At 37.9% G+C, this 11,856-nt stretch overlaps 2 pseudogenes; both read right to left on the reverse strand.

Annotated features, from left to right (window-relative positions):
- Positions 1-4,067: 4,067 nt before the first annotated feature.
- On the reverse strand, positions 4,068-6,203 carry LOC149203906 (coatomer subunit alpha-3 pseudogene; annotated as a pseudogene).
- A 132-nt stretch (positions 6,204-6,335) lies between these two features.
- LOC149203907 (coatomer subunit alpha-3 pseudogene) lies at positions 6,336-9,348 on the reverse strand (annotated as a pseudogene).
- Between the last annotated feature and the right edge of the window lie 2,508 nt (positions 9,349-11,856).

Consider the following 11,856-nt stretch of genomic DNA (forward strand, 5'->3'; position numbering starts at 1 on the left):
TCGCGCTAGATTTACTTCTAGCACAAACACAACCATGTTGACAACAACAACATTACACGGCAAGGAAACCTAGTGCATGCTAGATTTCTTTCTAACACAAACACAAGCACATTACAGGATGAAAGAAATATAACCCATGCTAGATTTCCTTCTAGCACAAACACAAGAACATAACAACATTGTAGGGTTAAAGAAATATAACACACTAAATTTACTTCTAGCACAAACTGAAACATATTGCCAATAACAATATTGCAATAAAAGAAATCTAGCATGTGCTAAATTTCCTTCTAACACAATCACATGCAAAATTCCAATAACAACATTGCAAGGTCAAAGAATTCTAGCATATTTCCTTCTAGCACAAACAACCAAATTTCCAACCACAACATTGCATTATGAAAGAAATCTAATGCATGCTAAATTTCCTTATAGCTCAAACACAAGCACATAAAAACAATGTGAGGTGAAAAAATTCTAACATGTGTTATATTTACATTTAGCAAAAACACAAGCCTATTGCCAACAACAACATTATCAAGCAAAAGAAAGCTAACACATGCTAGATTTCATTCTATCATACACAAGTGTATTGCTAATAACAACATTGTAAGATGAAAGAAATCTAACGAATGTTAGATTTTCTTTAGCACAAATAAGCACATAACAACTTTAACCCTTAGTAGCTCCCACACACATACTTTTATTTGCATGTTTGTTTTTTGACACCTAACACCCCTCAAGTCATTTCATGGACTTTTTTGAGAAGCCAATGCACTTTTATCATAATTATTAAGTTATGTGAAACCCACTTTGTATGCACATGGGGTCTTACCCCCATACTCTTTTCATCTTATTTGGTCTGCAGTGCTAATGCGTTTATTAGTGTGCATGAAATATCATATTTGCAACACCAGACTTTTTAGCCTCAAAACATATAAAAGCATATGCACATCGATACTCTGGTCCCAAAACATATACACATACATACACATGGGCATGATACCCCCACTAGCCTAATCTTTGCATGTACATGTTATTGAGAATCGAGGGGTTGGAATTGGGGTGTTAGAAAAATCATCCAACATAGACAAAATTTTAGAACCTAAAATACACTAGAGGATGTGTTCCACAGTTGGAACAAGGTTATATTTATCTAATGCTTTATTGATATTTTTGAAATCAATGAAAATATCGGTTTCTCCATTCTTATTCCTAAGAGGGACCATATTGGATACCCACAGGGAATGATGAATGATAAAAAATATTTTTCCTCTTATATTCATTTTCATTTGTTATTATATTGTTGAATACATATCTAAGAATGTTTGTTGAATAGGATTTATATATTTCTTGAATGATATCACATCCTAAATGATTTTAGTGTCATGGGTCTTTGAATCAGTGTAATTCTACGAGAAAAAAGTCTTTATAATTCCTTAAGGAAATGAAAAAATGTAGCCCTCTCAATAGGCACGTATCCAATACCTAGATAAATATTTTGTGGGTATTATTTGTTACAGAGATTTGAACCACATATTTAAGAAATAAGTTCTCACTCTTTGGTTTTGCATCTAGAGGCAATATATTAATTTGTTGATCACAATGTCAATTTTCATCAATGGTTGATCCCCTAAAAGTATCTCCCTATGTGAGGAATTCTAAAATAGGGGCATCATCATCAAAAAATATCTAGTTTGTAATATTGTTTGGTATAGAAGGTCTGGAAAATTGTTCATTAGAAAACATGTCCATAGAAAAGTTTTCCAATGGTATAAATATAGGAGTTGTGTTTGAAAGTAAATTTGCATTTGCATTTTGACTTCAATGTACATAATTAATATTGAATGTTTCAAAATTAGAAATAATAAACAATGCCTCATCTCTATAATTCTTAAGGTGATTAAAATACAATGAATTGAATTTCCTAAATGTTTGATAACTACTTGTAAATCCTTATTAGTTGGAGCTATTTAACATCCAAATCTATCACTTTTTTAAGGCATTGTATCAAAGCCTCATACTTAGTGACATTATTTGTGCATGGGAAATACAAGCGACAAGACATCAAATATTTGTATCCTTTAAGATCTCTACGAGTGCATCTAGACCTTGCTCATGAACTCAACTTAGAGCCATCAAAAAATAAAAACCATACATTTTAATTTACATCTAAATTTAGTAATTTTAAAGACCTAAGTTCCTCTTCTCCCCATTGATTACCTCTGTCTTCACTATTCCAGAGCTCTGACGCAAGCGCCACGCATAAGGTTAAGATTTTTTTCATCATAAGCCTTGGATTCCCAATTTCCCATTACTCTTTTTGAGAATTGCGATTGATAGGTTTAGCAATCTCAGTTTTTGAGCATCTGGGTACTCAAGAAACTATTGATTTATTGTGTGAAAAGGAAGTGGGTCTAATCAAGCACATCTTCTGCAGGATAGAATTTGGGAGGGTTTTCATCGGATTTGGGCACCTGCGGTTGTTTGGCATGCTGGGGAAAATTGCCCTGTTCTTTTCCTTAAGGGCCCAAATACCTCTTTTGTGATACATTTTTTATTGTTTGGCATGCTGGGAAAAACTGCCCCCGTTCTTTTCCTTGAGGGCCCAAATAACCCTTTTGTGATACATTTTCGATCTGGAAAAACGACCTACTCCCCTTATCAGTATCAGTTCTTTGTTTCTTGAAACCCTCTGCTTCCCATGGTAATCTCTCCTTCTGCTGCTGCAGCAATCTCTTTCTCTGATATCAGCTACAGAGGACGACTTACTATGAAATGCTATAATTTTACTACTAGTGTTCGGGATTTAAAAAAGGTTTGGTGCACCTAGTTTGGTAATAAAAACATGTTTAGAAAGTAGTGCTTTTTCTTTATACGCCAAGTTTGGTCCCTTGGATCCTAATATAACATGCATTGAGTTTCAAACGACCTTGCCTCCAAAGAAAAAGGAAGACCAAAGAGTCCTAGATGTTGAAGCCCTAAAGGCCTTATAATTTGTTCTTGAGATGAAGCGGTGTTTGGCTGCGAGGTTTAGTTTGAGATTAGGAATGAGGCCACATGGTGTAAGTTTCCTAGGCAGCGTGAATATAATATAACCCACTACTAAATTTTCAGCATATAGACAGGTAAATATACAAATAATGCAAATCTAAATTGTGTCATAGCTTTCCTTCCTGCTGTGAGTCAATTGCATTAAAAGATGCCTTGGTTTCAGCAAATAAATGACACCTTTTCAAGTGCATGTAGCACAAACAGCTGGCTATAGAATTTCCAAGCCTTTCTAGTGTAAAAGTGATGTTACGTTCTGAACTTAGAATACCCGTGTAAACAAAGATAGAAACCCAAATCTAAAGCCCTATGGCCAACATACAAGTATAGACATGAATACTGTTATATAGATGCAAACCAATTCTTTTAAGCATTTTGTAAAATAGTTTTCATTCAAACACATAACAACTTCAGAGTTATAAATTTTGAGTCATAATTAAGAGAGGATTGTTATTTCCAGGCATTAAGAAAAATTCACGAATGTTTACTTTGCATCTATAGTCATCATCAAAAGAATAAACCAACTTTGTTGTGCATGTACAAGAAAATTCATTCAGAAAATTCATAAAAATTTAAGTCTCTTGTCCAGCCAATTAGGGCCAGTCTGTACTGGTTAGGTACCAGTCTAGTCAGCAGGCTGGTTCAATACCATGCCCAGTCCAATGGGGCGATTTGACCAGTTCTGATTCTAACAGGACCTACATATGAAAAAGCATTCAAACAATTGCATTGCTTTCTGGTGTTGAATAATAAGACCCTAGTGCCTGTTTCTACTCAGACAAACCACTAGAACACTTGCATGATAAAGATAGGATAAACACCCAGGGGTTCTATCAAAAATTCTCGAGACCTAAAGCTAAATTACTGGCACTTTTCATCGTCTGAGACTGAGAAAGGGAAGCAAAAACACAGACTGAAATTTCAAATTGTCAACAATGAAAAAACATGGAAAGTTTTACTTCTACTATCACTTCAGTGATCAATAAACAGCCTCCTCCAGTCTCTTAAGAAGACCCTCAAGTCTGTCCAAGACTTGTTAGTGATTGTCCTGCCATATCTCTCAACGTGGCTCTCAAAGGTAGAGAGTGCAATATTGATATGGAAATATGCATGGGTAATGAAATTTCTTGAAATAAAGATGCACATTTAGCACCTAGAAACATCGGAACCCACAATGGAAAGCTCACATATAGGGCAGATATTTCGTTGTATGACTGGAACAAAGCATGTTGTACAATATGGATAGGACACATCCTTCTGATTGACCATGGTATATAGGTGTAAAAGTTGCTGCACCACCAACAAAAGGATTTCTGAAGTCAAAATCATAATTCAATTTTTTGGCATCCTGCAGCTGCCTTTCACATGCCTGCAGAACTTGTTGTACCTTTGTTGAATGGTTGCGGGGGTTCACTTTCCAATAGTCATCAAGCAAAGTTAGCTGTTGTACTAAAGCTCCATCCCTTATAACAAACACCCATGGTATTCAGCAAAGCCAACCTTAAATGGAATTTTTGAAGGTTGCTATGACTAAAATAAACTGCAAGCTCTTTCTGTTGAACAGTATCATCCTTAACTTCCTTTCTCTTGAACTGCATCTAAAGACCCAGAACACAACCGCAAGCTCACATATAGCACATAGATTTCCCTTTATGATTGGAATAAAGTGTGGTGTACAATGTGGACAGGACACATACTTCTGACCACGGAATAGAGGTGTAAATGTTGCTCCAAAAAAAACAAAAGGATTTCTAAAGTCATAATTCAGTGTTTTTAGCATCCTGCAACTGCCTCCCACATGCCTGCAGAACTTGCTGGGCCTTTGTTGCATGGTTTGCAGCGAGCTCATTTGCCAGCAGTTATCAAGCCAAGTTAGTGGCCCTGTAGAGTTCTGTGCAGGGGGGGCGACAGCGTGAACTTGCTACAGCAAGGCGGTTGAGGACTAAAGGAGTAGGCCAAGGCTTTGAAGCCTGCTACAGGAGGACTGAGGAAGCAGACCATGGCCTACAGGACGTAGCTGAAGAACTGCAAGATGGGTAGATTGCTGATTGAGTGTACAGGGGGCATGCCAGGAGGGCTGCCAAGTCACTAGGAGCAGTCCAAAGTGTCCAAGGAGTTGGTTGTTGGAGCTGCTAAAGGAACAGCAGCTATTGCATGTTGGGACTTCAGTTTATAGTTTATACAGAGCTAACAGCTGTAAGTATTGTTTCGTATTTGGCATTTTGTGCAGGGATTGTAAAGGGCCATTATCCCTAGTGAATAGAAAAGAAATTATCACTGGTGTTTTATTTCCAACTGGAATGATGATATGGTGAAGACCTTGTTGTTGTAGTTAAATGTACTGAAAAACCAAGCTTTTATGTTTTGGAAAACTTGAATTTCCCTAGCAAACACCTATGGTGTTCAGCAAAGCCAACCTCAAATGGACTTTTTGAATGTTGCAATGAGTAGAATAGGCTGCAAGCTCTTGTTGTTCGACAGTATGATCCTTAACTTCCTCTTGACCACCATTTGAAGACCCAGAACACATTCTTTAGCAATTCCAATCAATTTCTTCACCTTCTCAACCTCCTAAAAGAAATCTACATCAATAACTGGAATTGCGTGCAAGATTGTAAGAAATAACCTTAATGCTTCACTAAACTTCCCATCTGCTGTGGCTTTGTAAGCTAACTTCCCATCTGTTGTGGCTTTGTAAGCTAGTCTAAGTTTCTCATCTAATAGAAAAAGCTTAAATACCAAAGCTCATGGACCTCTGACATTTGAGCTAACAGTCTCACTCTAGCCTCCCTCTATTGCTAAGAAGACCACAGTGCAGAAACAAATGTAGGGAGGTATGTATGGCTGCCAATGTAAAGATCCAAAAACAAAGGTTTTAACTTTTAATGGAGTGAAATTCTTAATACCAAGTTGTTGACTTGAGAGCTGCATCGCCATATTAATGTTACTAGCAGCTGCATTCTCACCTGCAAGAAAAGATTTTCTATATCCATATTTGAATTACTGGCATACGTGGTGATGGCGTAACTAATGACATTATGAGTTGTACCTGCAACATTTGCAGCTTAGACATCTGTAGGGAGGTTCAAAGCTTCTACATCCCATCCTACCTCATCGTCATTATCTCCTCTCACTTCTCTATCATTGACCACTACAACCTCGCCATTTTGTTTTTCAACTCCAAAAGTGTCAAGGTCTTAACCCCTATTGGCTGCAGCTCCTTCATCCTCTTCTTCATGGACTGCACCCCCTGCATTATCCACCCCACCAGAAGTGTCAAGGTCTTAACCCCTATTGGCTGCAGCTCCTTCATCCTCTTCTTCATGGACTGCAACCCCTGCATTATGCAACCCACCCTCAAAAAGGCCTTTGGTAACCCTCAATAACAGCCATTCACGATTGCGACAAATTGATGGAGGAGGCACTATAAGTGATGATTTCTTTCCAGATGGCAGAGTGGGCAGATTGCTACCTAACAATTAAGTACAAGCATATCAGCAATCTCTGTAAGCCCATGAACTGCTGCACAAACATATGGGCATTGTGAAACTAACCCATAACATCAATTTATATTTATGCAATCCCCAACATCTTCAAAAACTTATCAATATTGTCCATGACAAGATACAAAATGAAAGCCTTTCAAAATTCTTTAATCTTTGGTAAGCATATTCAACAATGGCAGCATTTCCTTACCAAAGGGCCTCAGTTCCAAGTGTATACCAGTGACCTTAACATCTCTCTGTTTTGCAGAAGCAACATCAATTTGAATAGTTTCACCCTACACTGCTAAGTTAAATCATGCCTTCTCATCTTTGAAAAAGTGAAGAGCCGCTTCTGGGAAGCCCTTCAGATGCAGCTAAGCAATCACTGCCTGTCCACAAATCAGTTCCTAATCATGCTCATAACATTGTCATACTTCCTTTTTATCACTACCAGCTTGAATATATACTCATGCATCAATCTGTATGACACGGTTATTTCCAACTCATTCATGCGATTGACAGAATTCTCAGACACCTTCATTATACATACTTGAACATCAAGTGTTCCAATAAGGCCACCGTTTCTGTTTGGAAGACAACAAAACACAATTGTCACCCCGAGCACCACTCTTAAGTTTTAACACAAATAATCTTATGCAGAGAACAATGTACAAGCTCCTTGCTTCCAATGATGATTGCATGCTTGCTCAGCAAGGCTACATTTTCCATGTCATCTGACTAAATGTATTTAACAAATGGAATATGGAGGTCCCCAGGTACAATCCTCTGTTGCAAACCAAGGTTGCTGTCTTTTCTTCCTGCATTGTGTCACTCTTATGTCCCAGCACTATCTTCTGGCCCAAGAAGGTGGTTTTATGTTCCTGCACAGAAAATTGTATCCACAGTTACTGGACAACTAGACTTCTTGATCACCTTATTTCTGCGATTTTTATCACTTGGTTATGACTCATGTCAGTGACTGCCAATTGATTGCAAGCAAAAAAGGCAGCAGGTCCTCCAAGTCGCTGTCTTTTCTTCTTGCATTGCGTCACTTCTCCCAAGTCCCAACACTATCCTCTGGCCCAGGAATAAGTTCATATCACCCACCATCAACATCCAAACGTATTAGGACAACATTCTCCATGGGGCTAAACAACAATGATCATCATCCTTGATCCAATTCATGGATCCAACCCTTCTTATCTGTATAAGTTGAGAGTATTTTTGAGTTGCAAATTGATGAGCAAACAAAAAATGTTCATTGTTGCAGTATAGGGTGCCCTCATAAACAACAAAAGCAGATCTTTCTCTTTCTAACTTGAAAACAATCATCCCACGGTCATGCCCAGCAGCAAGAAGATTCATATCAAGATGTGCTACAAAGATCCAGAAGCAATCATGGTCTCTACGAAATGTTTGGACACCTCTACAATACTTGGATACATCTCAAACTCAGATACTTTTATCTTCTAAATGTTAACAAAAATGTCGTGGCGTGGATGGAACATCACATGAGACATATAGTTCACATGCCCTCTTAAAAGTTAAAATATCCAACTTCCCAAGCTTGGTACCTGAGAATAAAAAACATACTAACTTTTCACAAGTGAATTATCTACAAATTTTTCACGTGCCCTCCTAAAGTATTCAACTTCCCAGGCCTTGATCTCTGAGAACAAAACTAACTTTTCACAAATGAATTATCTACAAACTTTTCACATGCCCTCTTAAATTATCCAGCTTGCCAGGCCTTGGTATTCGAGAACAAAACAAACTAACTTTTCACAAATGAATTACATGCAAACTGAGATGCTACTCAAGAAAGAGGAGTAACAGACAAAGAAGGAAAAAAAAAAAGGTTAATATATCTCTAATGAAATAGATATAACTTCACCAAGCAATTGAATCTGCATGCCATTCAATCTGCTTGGTGACCATCTGCTCCTGACACAATCAATGCAAGCTGGGATGAAAAGCAGCAGCCCAGTTCACTCCACGGTCATGACATTCCTAAACATATTTGACAATAGCATCACCCTCTCCAAAAACATCTGTGTTCATTTGTGTTAACCTTAATATCATCAGCAGACGGTTTTCCTCCTCGGAGCACAAATATCCCATACACAATCAGTCTGATCCAAGGGGCTTCAAATGACCAAATCTTCCTTATGATGAAAAGAAACACACATTACACAAAAAAATGTCGCCAGTAAGGTCAGATACAAGTTCAAGATTACCAGTTCCATATCATTATTGTTTGTTCGTCATTGGCACTGACAATCTAAGGATACTCATTGTGGAACTTAACTCTCCGGATATAGGCAGCGGTGCATATTGTAGTTCCATATATTGATCTTAAAGACATTCCCTGTAACATTAACAAGTAAATTGGAGTTATAACAACTTTTCATAATTGTATTTTTTACTGTTATGTCAGATGACTTGTAGTTAATATCATTTACAATCGAAGGCACTACTCTTTAGATGTCATAAATATACACGTACAATGTCTACATAAGAAGCTACATGGCTGGGTAGCTTCGCTAAACCTACCAATTCTAAAATAACTTTGTTCCTTGGATGGGAGAGGGTGGGATTTTTTCTTGCAGCTCTCCTTTGGCTAAGTGGTTGCACTATGAGAGGCATTTCTAAGTCTGCCAAAATCACCAAGGACTTATCATCTGGCCCAATCTCCGCCCATTCAGAAGATTTTAAACTAGGTATAAGAGTTTGATTACCTTGCGACCTTTTTCCTTGCATGTAATTTCTCACCCCACCCTCCATCCGGTAGTGAGACTGAGATATTCCTCATAGCTCCAAACAACAATTGACTCTATTCCTCATAGCTCATGAAGAAGAGCTCCAAACAACAATTGACTCACAAACAGGGAAAGATAACATTTTCTTCCCAGCCACCCAAGCTAGACCCAATTGACACCACTACAAAACTTGCCACTAGACATGTGTAATTTCTAGACATTTTACAATACAGAGCAAGTAAAGGTAATCTCCTAGTTGATCCATGAAAAAATTTTCAAAATACATGAGGGACTCACACACCACCAATGTGTTCAAGACCCTCTCCATGTCACCAAGGTGTTAGACACCCACCATTCCAGGATATAAAAATGTATCCATTGAAACCCATATCAATCGTCCAATTGATGGAACTACTGAAAAATGAACCTTGGTGATTAGTTTCAAAGCGCTTCTCAATCTCTGAAATACAAAAAAAAGAGGTTCACATGGACCACAAAACATGCAATAAATATCCAAGCCAGTTGGCTTACCTACAGACACAAACACGGCTGAGCCTTGTGAAAATGTACTCCTCTAACCGACCCATCATGCTCATCAAATCTATCAATGTTCCCACCTGATAATGCCATTGTTAGTGTCAGTCTTTGCAGTCTTCCACCAATGATCAAATATGCTCTTATAAAGTGGTCTTGGGGTGTCGAAATCAAATTTTTGTCATTTTAGTGAGTCTTCAAGTAAAATTTGGTCACTAGGTATTAGGTCTAGGATTGTTTTCATTCCTTCCAAAGTTTTCCAAGTACTGGTCCATGTCATCATTCGACCGAGTGTGCCATCATTCAAAGAGTTGTCATCATTATTTCAGGTTCCAATGGGCCATTTTACACCTTGTTTGTGCTTCAGTTGTGCTTAAGGCTCATTTCCCTCTCCTAGGGTTTTGAAGGTAATTTTTCTTGGATGGTCAAATCATCAAAAAAACTTGTATCCTGATGTTCATACACCTTCCCCTATCCTTAATATACCTTCTTAAACACTTCCCATCACTTATATCCCTCAAATTCATCATTTTCCCACAAACCCTAGCCTACTGCTACAATTTAACACTTTTCTAGGTTAGGCCTGTGTTTTGCCCTTTTAGACCCCTTTCCCTCACTCAATCTTTGAAATTCTACTTTCCCCTACTTCCTAACATCCCTCCCTACTTCTCAAAATTTTCTCAAGAAATTAGAAGCCCCTCATCCCCTTCATTTCCCTTCATTTCTACAAATGCCCTGTTCCACACATCGGGATAGGTTTTATTCAAATGATGTTTTTGAGCAAGAAAAGATGAATTTGAAAAAAGTGAGAGAGGTTTTTTCCCATAATAGACTCGAGAAAAAAAACCTCATTCAGTTTTTACACAGGTCTCATGGTTTGGGAGAAATGTCCAAAACATCATTTGCTTCGGGAGAGTTGCTGCATTTCTTAAGTGACTTTGGGAAAATCAAGATTTCTCCTAGCTGGATTGACCAAATGACTTGCTTGATGAGTAAAATAATAATTAGACACAGAGATATTTCCATTGAGCTATCATGAGCTCAATGTGGAGTTGAGGAAGACCTCCAAAAGTTGATTGAAACAACACTCTGCATTTTGGCAGCCTCATTCTGCACATTTTGACCAGTCTTGGGAGATTGGGCTTTTGACAGGGAAAATGAGCTCCAAATTGAAAAATTAAAAATTTTCTGGAAAGTAGACTCGACAAGCTTTCCAACGACCTATCCCACGCCCAATTTGGACATCGGGAAGGCACTCAAAAGTTGATTTGAAGTCGGCGTTGCGCGTTTATCCAGGAGAGGCGCTGCGCGTTTCCTTAAGGCGCTGCGCACTTGACAGGCAGCCCAATTTTTCAGTGTTTCTTTGGTTTTTCGCTTTTCACCTATGGGATTTTAATCTTTTCACTAATGTAATGTAAAATCATGATGTAATTAAAGTGTATTTATGTTACCTAGGGTAGATACATTAGATGAAAAGCTTAAATGAGATGAATGAATCAGTTTGCTTCATAGTAGGAATGTTTCAGTTTCAGCATCATAGTCTTCAGCTATCTGCTCAACTTTTTGTGCAACTGACTCCTCCTCTCATGGAATTCGACCCCTGAGCCTAGGATTAGTTTTTTGGGGGTCTATATCATGTATTTTCTCAGTCATTGTGTGGGTTGGACTCATTTGGATGCTCAGAGCTTGATTGTACATCATTGTAAGCAGTTTGACAAGGAGATTAATAAGATTTGCAGCTATTTTTATGGGATCCCTGTGGTATGGATTTTTAGCATAGTTTCTTCTTTTGTAATCATTTGTTTACATGTTTTATGTATGCCATCATTCATTTCATTGCTTCTTATTGAATGTTATCAAGTTTGATGGGTAGAATCCATTGTAACAATGCTCTGCCTTGGGAAATAATTCAATAATTCATGTTTTCTACTATTTGAGAAGGATCCATGATTGTCACATGCCCTCCTCAGCTCCTCATCAGTCTTAAACACCTCACACCATTAAGCCTAAAGTGCTAAAGCCTATGC

Source organism: Pinus tabuliformis, chromosome 2_1 (assembly GCF_031772625.1).
Source record: "Pinus tabuliformis cultivar Carrire ecotype Pingquan chromosome 2_1, CPIR1, whole genome shotgun sequence".
Taxonomy (NCBI): domain Eukaryota; kingdom Viridiplantae; phylum Streptophyta; class Pinopsida; order Pinales; family Pinaceae; genus Pinus; species Pinus tabuliformis.